Below are 13,867 nucleotides of genomic sequence, written 5' to 3'. Positions count from 1 at the left end.
AGAGGCATGCAGAGCTTGTGGGGTGTGGGCCGTGTTGCTCTTGGGAGGCCCCGAGACCTCTCGACATTGACCATTTTGGGGATCGAGGGCCCTTCTGGAGCATTGATTTCCATAGGCATGGTGCGGGAACGACACGCAGAGAGAGCGAGCCCTCTCGCTCTGCCTCAGAAGCTGTCTCCACAGCTCCGTAGCCAGCGGGAGGCATCAATAACGAGAGGCGTACCTAACTCTCAATGCCTAGCGATGGCTGTCGATCTCCATGGGCATTTTCGCTTTTGGCAAGGGGCCGATCCTCTTGTTCTGAGGCATCCAAGCAGTCTCGCCATCAATACCTCTCGATAGCGAGGGCCATCGAAGCCTCTCCAAATCCACACCTATCGATACACATCGATATCCCTCGGAAGCGATAAGATTGCTACCGATGGATATCGATGGCTAGCGATAGGCAGCGGGAGCTGCCGATCTCGAGAGGCATGCAGAGCTTGTGGGGTGTGGGCCGTGTTGCTCTTGGGAGGCCCCGAGACCTCTCGACATTGACCGTTTTGGGGATGGAGGGCCCTTCTGGAGCATTGATTTCCATAGGCACGGTGCGGGAACGACACGCAGAGAGAGCGAGCCCTCTCGCTCTGCCTCAGAAGCTGTCTCCACAGCTCCGTAGCCAGCGGGAGGCATCAATAACGAGAGGCGTACCTAACTCTCAATGCCTAGCGATGGCTGTCGATCTCCATGGGCATTTTCGCTTTTGGCAAGGGGCCGATCCTCTTGTTGTGAGGCATGCAAGCAGTCTCGCCATCAATACCTCTCGATAGCGAGGGCCATCGAAGCCTCTCCAAATCCACACCTATCGATACACATCGATATCCCTCGGAAGCGAGAAGATCGCTACCGATGGGTATCGATGGCTAGCGATAGGCAGCGGGAGCTGCCGATCTCGAGAGGCATGCAGAGCTTGCGGGCTGTGGGCCGTGTTGCTCTTGGGAGGCCCCGAGGCCTCTCGACATTGACCGTTTTGGGGATCGAGGGCCCTTCTGGAGCATTGATTTCCATAGGCATGGCGCGGGAACGACACGCAGAGAGAGCGAGCCCTCTCGCTCTGCCTCAGAAGCTGTCTCCACAGCTCCGTAGCCAGCGGGAGGCATCAATAACGAGAGGCGTACCTAACTCTCAATGCCTAGCGATGGCTGTCGATCTCCATGGGCATTTTCGCTTTTGGCAAGGGGCCGATCCTCTTGTTGTGAGGCATGCAAGCAGTCTCGCCATCAATACCTCTCGATAGCGAGGGCCATCGAAGCCTCTCCAAATCCACACCTATCGATACACATCGATATCCCTCGGAAGCGAGAAGATCGCTACCGATGGGTATCGATGGCTAGCGATAGGCAGCGGGAGCTGCCGATCTCGAGAGGCATGCAGAGCTTGTGGGGTGTGGGCCGTGTTGCTCTTGGGAGGCCCCGAGACCTCTCGACATTGACCGTTTTGGGGATGGAGGGCCCTTCTGGAGCATTGATTTCCATAGGCACGGTGCGGGAACGACACGCAGAGAGAGCGAGCCCTCTCGCTCTGCCTCAGAAGCTGTCTCCACAGCTCCGTAGCCAGCGGGAGGCATCAATAACGAGAGGCGTACCTAACTCTCAATGCCTAGCGATGGCTGTCGATCTCCATGGGCATTTTCGCTTTTGGCAAGGGGCCGATCCTCTTGTTGTGAGGCATGCAAGCAGTCTCGCCATCAATACCTCTCGATAGCGAGGGCCATCGAAGCCTCTCCAAATCCACACCTATCGATACACATCGATATCCCTCGGAAGCGATAAGATCGCTACCGATGGGTATCGATGGCTAGCGATAGGCAGCGGGAGCTGCCGATCTCGAGAGGCATGCAGAGCTTGTGGGGTGTGGGCCGTGTTGCTCTTGGGAGGCCCCGAGACCTCTCGACATTGACCGTTTTGGGGATGGCGGGCCCTTCTGGAGCATTGATTTCCATAGGCATGGTGCGGGAACGACACGCAGAGAGAGCGAGCCCTCTCGCTCTGCCTCAGAAGCTGTCGATCTCCACAGCTCCGTAGCCAGCCGTAGGCATCAATAACGAGAGGCGTACCTAACTCTCAATGCCTAGCGATGGCTGTCGATCCCCATGGGCATTTTCGCTTTTGGCACGGGGCCAATCCTCTTCTTGTGAGGCATCCAAGCAGTCTCGCCATCAATACCTCTCGATAGCGAGGGCCATCGAAGCCTCTCCAAATCCACACCTATCGATACACATCGATATCCCTCGGAAGCGAGAAGATCGCTACCGATGGATATCGATGGCTAGCGATAGGCAGCGGGAGCTGCTGATCTCGAGAGGCATGCAGAGCTTGTGGGGTGTGGGCCGTGTTGCTCTTGGGAGGCCCCGAGACCTCTCGACATTGACCGTTTTGGGGATCGAGGGCCCTTCTGGAGCATTGATTTCCATAGGCATGGTGCGGGAACGACACGCAGAGAGAGCGAGCCCTCTCGCTCTGCCTCAGAAGCTGTCGATCTCCACAGCTCCGTAGCCAGCGGGAGGCATCGAGAGAGAGAGGCGTGCCTAACTCTCAATGCCTAGCGATGGCTGTCGATCTCCACGGGCATTTTCGCTTTTGGCACGGGGCCGATCCTCTTCTTGTGAGGCATCCAAGCAGTCTTGCCATCGATACCTCTCGATAGGGAGGGGCATCGAAGCCTGTCCAATTCCACACCTATCGATACACATCGATATCCCTCAGAAGCGATAAGATCGCTACCGATGGGTATCGATGGCTAGCGATAGGCAGCGGGAGCTGCTGGTCTCGAGAGGCATGCAGAGCTTGTGGGGTGTGGGCCGTGTTGCTCTTGGGAGGCCCCGAGACCTCTCGACATTGACCGTTTCGGGGATCGAGAGCCCTTCTGGAGCATTGATTTCCATAGGCATGGTGCGGGAACGACACGCAGAGAGAGCGAGCCCTCTCGCTCTGCCTCAGAAGCTGTCTCCACAGCTCCGTAGCCAGCAGGAGGCATCAATAACGAGAGGCGTGCCTAACTCTCAATGCCTAGCGATGGCTGTCGATCTCCACGGGCATTTTCGCTTTTGGCACGGGGCCGATCCCCTTCTTGTGAGGCATCCAAGCAGTCTTGCCATCGATACCTCTCGATAGCGAGGGCCATCGAAGCCTCTCCAAATCCACACCTATCGATACACATCGATATCCCTCGGAAGCGAGAAGATCGCTACCGATGGGTATCGATGGCTAGCGATAGGCAGCGGGAGCTGCCGATCTCGAGAGGCATGCAGAGCTTGTGGGGTGTGGGCCGTGTTGCTCTTGGGAGGCCCCGAGGCCTCTCGACATTGACCATTTTGGGGATCGAGGGCCCTTCTGGAGCATTGATTTCCATAGGCATGGTGCGGGAACGACACGCAGAGAGAGCGAGCCCTCTCGCTCTGCCTCAGAAGCTGTCTCCACAGCTCCGTAGCCAGCGGGAGGCATCAATAACGAGAGGCGTACCTAACTCTCAATGCCTAGCGATGGCTGTCGATCTCCATGGGCATTTTCGCTTTTGGCAAGGGGCCGATCCTCTTGTTCTGAGGCATGCAAGCAGTCTCGCCATCAATACCTCTCGATAGCGAGGGCCATCGAAGCCTCTCCAAATCCACACCTATCGATACACATCGATATCCCTCGGAAGCGATAAGATTGCTACCGATGGATATCGATGGCTAGCGATAGGCAGCGGGAGCTGCCGATCTCGAGAGGCATGCAGAGCTTGTGGGGTGTGGGCCGTGTTGCTCTTGGGAGGCCCCGAGACCTCTCGACATTGACCGTTTTGGGGATGGAGGGCCCTTCTGGAGCATTGATTTCCATAGGCACGGTGCGGGAACGACACGCAGAGAGAGCGAGCCCTCTCGCTCTGCCTCAGAAGCTGTCTCCACAGCTCCGTAGCCAGCGGGAGGCATCAATAACGAGAGGCGTACCTAACTCTCAATGCCTAGCGATGGCTGTCGATCTCCATGGGCATTTTCGCTTTTGGCAAGGGGCCGATCCTCTTGTTGTGAGGCATGCAAGCAGTCTCGCCATCAATACCTCTCGATAGCGAGGGCCATCGAAGCCTCTCCAAATCCACACCTATCGATACACATCGATATCCCTCGGAAGCGAGAAGATCGCTACCGATGGGTATCGATGGCTAGCGATAGGCAGCGGGAGCTGCCGATCTCGAGAGGCATGCAGAGCTTGTGGGGTGTGGGCCGTGTTGCTCTTGGGAGGCCCCGAGACCTCTCGACATTGACCGTTTTGGGGATGGAGGGCCCTTCTGGAGCATTGATTTCCATAGGCATGGTGCGGGAACGACACGCAGAGAGAGCGAGCCCTCTCGCTCTGCCGCAGAAGCTGTCGATCTCCACAGCTCCGTAGCCAGCGGGAGGCATCAATAACGAGAGGCGTACCTAACTCTCAATGCCTAGCGATGGCTGTCGATCCCCATGGGCATTTTCGCTTTTGTCACGGGGCCAATCCTCTTCTTGTGAGGCATCCAAGCAGTCTCGCCATCAATACCTCTCGATAGCGAGGGCCATCGAAGCCTCTCCAAATCCACACCTATCGATACACATCGATATCCCTCGGAAGCGATAAGATCGCTACCGATGGGTATCGATGGCTAGCGATAGGCAGCGGGAGCTGCCGATCTCGAGAGGCATGCAGAGCTTGTGGGGTGTGGGCCGTGTTGCTCTTGGGAGGCCCCGAGACCTCTCGACATTGACCGTTTTGGGGATCGAGGGCCCTTCTGGAGCATTGATTTCCATAGGCATGGTGCGGGAACGACACGCAGAGAGAGCGAGCCCTCTCGCTCTGCCTCAGAAGCTGTCGATCTCCACAGCTCCGTAGCCAGCGGGAGGCATCGAGAGAGAGAGGCGTGCCTAACTCTCAATGCCTAGCGATGGCTGTCGATCTCCACGGGCATTTTCGCTTTTGGCACGGGGCCGATCCTCTTCTTGTGAGGCATCCAAGCAGTCTTGCCATCGATACCTCTCGATAGGGAGGGGCATCGAAGCCTGTCCAATTCCACACCTATCGATACACATCGATATCCCTCGGAAGCGATAAGATCGCTACCGATGGGTATCGATGGCTAGCGATAGGCAGCGGGAGCTGCTGGTCTCGAGAGGCATGCAGAGCTTGTGGGGTGTGGGCCGTGTTGCTCTTGGGAGGCCCCGAGACCTCTCGACATTGACCGTTTCGGGGATCGAGAGCCCTTCTGGAGCATTGATTTCCATAGGCATGGTGCGGGAACGACACGCAGAGAGAGCGAGCCCTCTCGCTCTGCCTCAGAAGCTGTCTCCACAGCTCCGTAGCCAGCAGGAGGCATCAATAACGAGAGGCGTGCCTAACTCTCAATGCCTAGCGATGGCTGTCGATCTCCACGGGCATTTTCGCTTTTGGCACGGGGCCGATCCCCTTCTTGTGAGGCATCCAAGCAGTCTTGCCATCGATACCTCTCGATAGCGAGGGCCATCGAAGCCTCTCCAAATCCACACCTATCGATACACATCGATATCCCTCGGAAGCGATAAGATCGCTACCGATGGGTATCGATGGCTAGCGATAGGCAGCGGGAGCTGCCGATCTCGAGAGGCATGCAGAGCTTGTGGGGTGTGGGCCGTGTTGCTCTTGGGAGGCCCCGAGACCTCTCGACATTGACCATTTTGGGGATCGAGGGCCCTTCTGGAGCATTGATTTCCATAGGCATGGTGCGGGAACGACACGCAGAGAGAGCGAGCCCTCTCGCTCTGCCTCAGAAGCTGTCTCCACAGCTCCGTAGCCAGCGGGAGGCATCAATAACGAGAGGCGTACCTAACTCTCAATGCCTAGCGATGGCTGTCGATCTCCATGGGCATTTTCGCTTTTGGCAAGGGGCCGATCCTCTTGTTCTGAGGCATGCAAGCAGTCTCGCCATCAATACCTCTCGATAGCGAGGGCCATCGAAGCCTCTCCAAATCCACACCTATCGATACACATCGATATCCCTCGGAAGCGATAAGATCGCTACCGATGGATATCGATGGCTAGCGATAGGCAGCGGGAGCTGCCGATCTCGAGAGGCATGCAGAGCTTGTGGGGTGTGGGCCGTGTTGCTCTTGGGAGGCCCCGAGACCTCTCGACATTGACCGTTTTGGGGATGGAGGGCCCTTCTGGAGCATTGATTTCCATAGGCACGGTGCGGGAACGACACGCAGAGAGAGCGAGCCCTCTCGCTCTGCCTCAGAAGCTGTCTCCACAGCTCCGTAGCCAGCGGGAGGCATCAATAACGAGAGGCGTACCTAACTCTCAATGCCTAGCGATGGCTGTCGATCTCCATGGGCATTTTCGCTTTTGGCAAGGGGCCGATCCTCTTGTTGTGAGGCATGCAAGCAGTCTCGCCATCAATACCTCTCGATAGCGAGGGCCATCGAAGCCTCTCCAAATCCACACCTATCGATACACATCGATATCCCTCGGAAGCGAGAAGATCGCTACCGATGGGTATCGATGGCTAGCGATAGGCAGCGGGAGCTGCCGATCTCGAGAGGCATGCAGAGCTTGTGGGGTGTGGGCCGTGTTGCTCTTGGGAGGCCCCGAGACCTCTCGACATTGACCGTTTTGGGGATGGAGGGCCCTTCTGGAGCATTGATTTCCATAGGCATGGTGCGGGAACGACACGCAGAGAGAGCGAGCCCTCTCGCTCTGCCGCAGAAGCTGTCGATCTCCACAGCTCCGTAGCCAGCGGGAGGCATCGAGAGCGAGAGGCGTACCTAACTCTCAATGCCTAGCGATGGCTGTCGATCCCCATGGGCATTTTCGCTTTTGTCACGGGGCCAATCCTCTTCTTGTGAGGCATGCAAGCAGTCTCGCCATCAATACCTCTCGATAGCGAGGGCCATCGAAGCCTCTCCAAATCCACACCTATCGATACACATCGATATCCCTCGGAAGCGATAAGATCGCTACCGATGGGTATCGATGGCTAGCGGTAGGCAGCGGGAGCTGCCGATCTCGAGAGGCATGCAGAGCTTGTGGGGTGTGGGCCGTGTTGCTCTTGGGAGGCCCCGAGACCTCTCGACATTGACCGTTTCGGGGATCGAGAGCCCTTCTGGAGCATTGATTTCCATAGGCATGGTGCGGGAACGACACGCAGAGAGAGCGAGCCCTCTCGCTCTGCCTCAGAAGCTGTCTCCACAGCTCCGTAGCCAGCGGGAGGCATCAATAACGAGAGGCGTACCTAACTCTCAATGCCTAGCGATGGCTGTCGATCTCCATGGGCATTTTCGCTTTTGGCAAGGGGCCGATCCTCTTGTTGTGAGGCATGCAAGCAGTCTCGCCATCAATACCTCTCGATAGCGAGGGCCATCGAAGCCTCTCCAAATCCACACCTATCGATACACATCGATATCCCTCGGAAGCGATAAGATCGCTACCGATGGGTATCGATGGCTAGCGATAGGCAGCGGGAGCTGCCGATCTCGAGAGGCATGCAGAGCTTGTGGGGTGTGGGCCGTGTTGCTCTTGGGAGGCCCCGAGACCTCTCGACATTGACCGTTTTGGGGATGGAGGGCCCTTCTGGAGCATTGATTTCCATAGGCACGGTGCGGGAACGACACGCAGAGAGAGCGAGCCCTCTCGCTCTGCCTCAGAAGCTGTCTCCACAGCTCCGTAGCCAGCGGGAGGCATCAATAACGAGAGGCGTACCTAACTCTCAATGCCTAGCGATGGCTGTCGATCTCCATGGGCATTTTCGCTTTTGGCAAGGGGCCGATCCTCTTGTTCTGAGGCATGCAAGCAGTCTCGCCATCAATACCTCTCGATAGCGAGGGCCATCGAAGCCTCTCCAAATCCACACCTATCGATACACATCGATATCCCTCGGAAGCGATAAGATCGCTACCGATGGGTATCGATGGCTAGCGATAGGCAGCGGGAGCTGCCGATCTCGAGAGGCATGCAGAGCTTGTGGGGTGTGGGCCGTGTTGCTCTTGGGAGGCCCCGAGACCTCTCGACATTGACCGTTTTGGGGATGGCGGGCCCTTCTGGAGCATTGATTTCCATAGGCATGGTGCGGGAACGACACGCAGAGAGAGCGAGCCCTCTCGCTCTGCCTCAGAAGCTGTCGATCTCCACAGCTCCGTAGCCAGCCGTAGGCATCAATAACGAGAGGCGTACCTAACTCTCAATGCCTAGCGATGGCTGTCGATCCCCATGGGCATTTTCGCTTTTGGCACGGGGCCAATCCTCTTCTTGTGAGGCATCCAAGCAGTCTCGCCATCAATACCTCTCGATAGCGAGGGCCATCGAAGCCTCTCCAAATCCACACCTATCGATACACATCGATATCCCTCGGAAGCGATAAGATCGCTACCGATGGGTATCGATGGCTAGCGATAGGCAGCGGGAGCTGCCGATCTCGAGAGGCATGCAGAGCTTGTGGGGTGTGGGCCGTGTTGCTCTTGGGAGGCCCCGAGACCTCTCGACATTGACCGTTTTGGGGATCGAGGGCCCTTCTGGAGCATTGATTTCCATAGGCATGGTGCGGGAACGACACGCAGAGAGAGCGAGCCCTCTCGCTCTGCCTCAGAAGCTGTCGATCTCCACAGCTCCGTAGCCAGCGGGAGGCATCGAGAGAGAGAGGCGTGCCTAACTCTCAATGCCTAGCGATGGCTGTCGATCTCCACGGGCATTTTCGCTTTTGGCACGGGGCCGATCCTCTTCTTGTGAGGCATCCAAGCAGTCTCGCCATCAATACCTCTCGATAGCGAGGGCCATCGAAGCCTCTCCAAATCCACACCTATCGATACACATCGATATCCCTCGGAAGCGATAAGATCGCTACCGATGGGTATCGATGGCTAGCGATAGGCAGCGGGAGCTGCTGGTCTCGAGAGGCATGCAGAGCTTGTGGGGTGTGGGCCGTGTTGCTCTTGGGAGGCCCCGAGACCTCTCGACATTGACCGTTTCGGGGATCGAGAGCCCTTCTGGAGCATTGATTTCCATAGGCACGGTGCGGGAACGACACGCAGAGAGAGCGAGCCCTCTCGCTCTGCCTCAGAAGCTGTCTCCACAGCTCCGTAGCCAGCAGGAGGCATCAATAACGAGAGGCGTGCCTAACTCTCAATGCCTAGCGATGGCTGTCGATCTCCATGGGCATTTTCGCTTTTGGCAAGGGGCCGATCCTCTTGTTCTGAGGCATGCAAGCAGTCTCGCCATCAATACCTCTCGATAGCGAGGGCCATCGAAGCCTCTCCAAATCCACACCTATCGATACACATCGATATCCCTCGGAAGCGATAAGATCGCTACCGATGGATATCGATGGCTAGCGATAGGCAGCGGGAGCTGCCGATCTCGAGAGGCATGCAGAGCTTGTGGGGTGTGGGCCGTGTTGCTCTTGGGAGGCCCCGAGACCTCTCGACATTGACCGTTTTGGGGATGGAGGGCCCTTCTGGAGCATTGATTTCCATAGGCACGGTGCGGGAACGACACGCAGAGAGAGCGAGCCCTCTCGCTCTGCCTCAGAAGCTGTCGATCTCCACAGCTCCGTAGCCAGCGGGAGGCATCGAGAGAGAGAGGCGTGCCTAACTCTCAATGCCTAGCGATGGCTGTCGATCTCCACGGGCATTTTCGCTTTTGGCACGGGGCCGATCCTCTTCTTGTGAGGCATCCAAGCAGTCTTGCCATCGATACCTCTCGATAGCGAGGGGCATCGAAGCCTGTCCAATTCCACACCTATCGATACACATCGATATCCCTCGGAAGCGATAAGATCGCTACCGATGGGTATCGATGGCTAGCGATAGGCAGCGGGAGCTGCTGGTCTCGAGAGGCATGCAGAGCTTGTGGGGTGTGGGCCGTGTTGCTCTTGGGAGGCCCCGAGACCTCTCGACATTGACCGTTTCGGGGATCGAGAGCCCTTCTGGAGCATTGATTTCCATAGGCACGGTGCGGGAACGACACGCAGAGAGAGCGAGCCCTCTCGCTCTGCCTCAGAAGCTGTCTCCACAGCTCCGTAGCCAGCAGGAGGCATCAATAACGAGAGGCGTGCCTAACTCTCAATGCCTAGCGATGGCTGTCGATCTCCATGGGCATTTTCGCTTTTGGCAAGGGGCCGATCCTCTTGTTCTGAGGCATGCAAGCAGTCTCGCCATCAATACCTCTCGATAGCGAGGGCCATCGAAGCCTCTCCAAATCCACACCTATCGATACACATCGATATCCCTCGGAAGCGATAAGATCGCTACCGATGGATATCGATGGCTAGCGATAGGCAGCGGGAGCTGCCGATCTCGAGAGGCATGCAGAGCTTGTGGGGTGTGGGCCGTGTTGCTCTTGGGAGGCCCCGAGACCTCTCGACATTGACCGTTTTGGGGATGGAGGGCCCTTCTGGAGCATTGATTTCCATAGGCACGGTGCGGGAACGACACGCAGAGAGAGCGAGCCCTCTCGCTCTGCCTCAGAAGCTGTCTCCACAGCTCCGTAGCCAGCGGGAGGCATCAATAACGAGAGGCGTACCTAACTCTCAATGCCTAGCGATGGCTGTCGATCTCCATGGGCATTTTCGCTTTTGGCAAGGGGCCGATCCTCTTGTTGTGAGGCATGCAAGCAGTCTCGCCATCAATACCTCTCGATAGCGAGGGCCATCGAAGCCTCTCCAAATCCACACCTATCGATACACATCGATATCCCTCGGAAGCGATAAGATCGCTACCGATGGGTATCGATGGCTAGCGATAGGCAGCGGGAGCTGCCGATCTCGAGAGGCATGCAGAGCTTGTGGGGTGTGGGCCGTGTTGCTCTTGGGAGGCCCCGAGACCTCTCGACATTGACCGTTTTGAGGATGGAGGGCCCTTCTGGAGCATTGATTTCCATAGGCATGGTGCGGGAACGACACGCAGAGAGAGCGAGCCCTCTCGCTCTGCCGCAGAAGCTGTCGATCTCCACAGCTCCGTAGCCAGCGGGAGGCATCAATAACGAGAGGCGTACCTAACTCTCAATGCCTAGCGATGGCTGTCGATCCCCATGGGCATTTTCGCTTTTGTCACGGGGCCAATCCTCTTCTTGTGAGGCATGCAAGCAGTCTCGCCATCAATACCTCTCGATAGCGAGGGCCATCGAAGCCTCTCCAAATCCACACCTATCGATACACATCGATATCCCTCGGAAGCGATAAGATCGCTACCGATGGGTATCGATGGCTAGCGGTAGGCAGCGGGAGCTGCCGATCTCGAGAGGCATGCAGAGCTTGTGGGGTGTGGGCCGTGTTGCTCTTGGGAGGCCCCGAGACCTCTCGACATTGACCGTTTCGGGGATCGAGAGCCCTTCTGGAGCATTGATTTCCATAGGCATGGTGCGGGAACGACACGCAGAGAGAGCGAGCCCTCTCGCTCTGCCTCAGAAGCTGTCTCCACAGCTCCGTAGCCAGCGGGAGGCATCAATAACGAGAGGCGTACCTAACTCTCAATGCCTAGCGATGGCTGTCGATCTCCATGGGCATTTTCGCTTTTGGCAAGGGGCCGATCCTCTTGTTCTGAGGCATGCAAGCAGTCTCGCCATCAATACCTCTCGATAGCGAGGGCCATCGAAGCCTCTCCAAATCCACACCTATCGATACACATCGATATCCCTCGGAAGCGATAAGATCGCTACCGATGGGTATCGATGGCTAGCGATAGGCAGCGGGAGCTGCCGATCTCGAGAGGCATGCAGAGCTTGTGGGGTGTGGGCCGTGTTGCTCTTGGGAGGCCCCGAGACCTCTCGACATTGACCGTTTTGGGGATGGAGGGCCCTTCTGGAGCATTGATTTCCATAGGCACGGTGCGGGAACGACACGCAGAGAGAGCGAGCCCTCTCGCTCTGCCTCAGAAGCTGTCTCCACAGCTCCGTAGCCAGCGGGAGGCATCAATAACGAGAGGCGTACCTAACTCTCAATGCCTAGCGATGGCTGTCGATCTCCATGGGCATTTTCGCTTTTGGCAAGGGGCCGATCCTCTTGTTGTGAGGCATGCAAGCAGTCTCGCCATCAATACCTCTCGATAGCGAGGGCCATCGAAGCCTCTCCAAATCCACACCTATCGATACACATCGATATCCCTCGGAAGCGAGAAGATCGCTACCGATGGGTATCGATGGCTAGCGATAGGCAGCGGGAGCTGCCGATCTCGAGAGGCATGCAGAGCTTGTGGGGTGTGGGCCGTGTTGCTCTTGGGAGGCCCCGAGACCTCTCGACATTGACCGTTTTGGGGATGGCGGGCCCTTCTGGAGCATTGATTTCCATAGGCATGGTGCGGGAACGACACGCAGAGAGAGCGAGCCCTCTCGCTCTGCCTCAGAAGCTGTCGATCTCCACAGCTCCGTAGCCAGCCGTAGGCATCAATAACGAGAGGCGTACCTAACTCTCAATGCCTAGCGATGGCTGTCGATCCCCATGGGCATTTTCGCTTTTGGCACGGGGCCAATCCTCTTCTTGTGAGGCATCCAAGCAGTCTCGCCATCAATACCTCTCGATAGCGAGGGCCATCGAAGCCTCTCCAAATCCACACCTATCGATACACATCGATATCCCTCGGAAGCGATAAGATCGCTACCGATGGGTATCGATGGCTAGCGATAGGCAGCGGGAGCTGCCGATCTCGAGAGGCATGCAGAGCTTGTGGGGTGTGGGCCGTGTTGCTCTTGGGAGGCCCCGAGACCTCTCGACATTGACCGTTTTGGGGATCGAGGGCCCTTCTGGAGCATTGATTTCCATAGGCATGGTGCGGGAACGACACGCAGAGAGAGCGAGCCCTCTCGCTCTGCCTCAGAAGCTGTCGATCTCCACAGCTCCGTAGCCAGCGGGAGGCATCGAGAGAGAGAGGCGTGCCTAACTCTCAATGCCTAGCGATGGCTGTCGATCTCCACGGGCATTTTCGCTTTTGGCACGGGGCCGATCCTCTTCTTGTGAGGCATCCAAGCAGTCTTGCCATCGATACCTCTCGATAGCGAGGGGCATCGAAGCCTGTCCAATTCCACACCTATCGATACACATCGATATCCCTCGGAAGCGATAAGATCGCTACCGATGGGTATCGATGGCTAGCGATAGGCAGCGGGAGCTGCTGGTCTCGAGAGGCATGCAGAGCTTGTGGGGTGTGGGCCGTGTTGCTCTTGGGAGGCCCCGAGACCTCTCGACATTGACCGTTTTGGGGATGGCGGGCCCTTCTGGAGCATTGATTTCCATAGGCATGGTGCGGGAACGACACGCAGAGAGAGCGAGCCCTCTCGCTCTGCCTCAGAAGCTGTCGATCTCCACAGCTCCGTAGCCAGCCGTAGGCATCAATAACGAGAGGCGTACCTAACTCTCAATGCCTAGCGATGGCTGTCGATCCCCATGGGCATTTTCGCTTTTGGCACGGGGCCAATCCTCTTCTTGTGAGGCATCCAAGCAGTCTCGCCATCAATACCTCTCGATAGCGAGGGCCATCGAAGCCTCTCCAAATCCACACCTATCGATACACATCGATATCCCTCGGAAGCGATAAGATCGCTACCGATGGGTATCGATGGCTAGCGATAGGCAGCGGGAGCTGCCGATCTCGAGAGGCATGCAGAGCTTGTGGGGTGTGGGCCGTGTTGCTCTTGGGAGGCCCCGAGACCTCTCGACATTGACCGTTTTGGGGATCGAGGGCCCTTCTGGAGCATTGATTTCCATAGGCATGGTGCGGGAACGACACGCAGAGAGAGCGAGCCCTCTCGCTCTGCCTCAGAAGCTGTCGATCTCCACAGCTCCGTAGCCAGCGGGAGGCATCGAGAGAGAGAGGCGTGCCTAACTCTCAATGCCTAGCGATGGCTGTCGATCTCCACGGGCATTTTCG

Source organism: Dromaius novaehollandiae, chromosome 1, assembly GCF_036370855.1.
Source record: "Dromaius novaehollandiae isolate bDroNov1 chromosome 1, bDroNov1.hap1, whole genome shotgun sequence".
Taxonomy (NCBI): domain Eukaryota; kingdom Metazoa; phylum Chordata; class Aves; order Casuariiformes; family Dromaiidae; genus Dromaius; species Dromaius novaehollandiae.
The sequence above is the reverse complement of the archived record's forward strand: the minus strand, read 5'-3'. Positions refer to the sequence as shown.